The sequence below is a fragment of the Battus philenor genome, unplaced genomic scaffold (assembly GCF_028537555.1).
Source record: "Battus philenor isolate CCGP_79_NKW_IND1 unplaced genomic scaffold, ilBatPhil1.0.hap1 SCAF_25, whole genome shotgun sequence".
Taxonomy (NCBI): Eukaryota; Metazoa; Arthropoda; class Insecta; order Lepidoptera; family Papilionidae; genus Battus; species Battus philenor.
Genome location: NW_027181688.1, coordinates 2,194,488 through 2,195,076, shown reverse-complemented (window position 1 = coordinate 2,195,076; position 589 = coordinate 2,194,488). Strand labels below are relative to the sequence as shown.

The 589-nt window shown below is 27.7% G+C and overlaps 1 non-coding gene across 1 annotated transcript; it reads left to right on the top strand.

Annotated features, from left to right (window-relative positions):
• The first annotated feature begins 517 nt into the window (after positions 1 to 517).
• TRNAP-AGG (transfer RNA proline (anticodon AGG)) lies at positions 518 to 589 on the top strand. The gene has a single exon. It is a non-coding gene; the product is annotated as a tRNA-Pro (tRNA).

Below are 589 nucleotides of genomic sequence, written 5' to 3'. Positions count from 1 at the left end.
ATAACAAATCCCAGAACTTACTTTTAATAATTTTAAATCTAAAAATAAAAATATTATCAATTTAATCTTATTATAGCGTTCAAAACTTTTTTTTACTATTAAATTTATTTACCGATTCGCATAGTCTGGCCATAAATACTGTTATAATTAAAAATAAACAAAATATTACTTTTGAATTTGGAATCTGTCATTCTTATAAGACAGCTTTTGTTTTCGCGCCAATGTGTTGTAAAATATTTTGTGATATTAAAATGAAGTGACGATAAAGAGAACCGAATCTCTGTGATTGCATTAGATGAAGTAGGTACGGTGCCAAATACAATTTTTAATTTTGGGGGAATTTCGAAATATGAATAATTATAAAATACAATATATAATAGATAGTAAATGCCATAAATACGTACGTTACGTGTTGTATTAAAAATAAAATTTAAATTTAAATACATATAAAATCATAATATATATAAAGAGATGTTTATAGCTCAACTAAAAGAAAAATTTCATCTAATTTCGTAACGGCTCGTTGGTCTAGGGGTATGATTTTCGCTTAGGGTGCGAGAGGTCCCGGGTTCAAATCCCGGACGAGCCC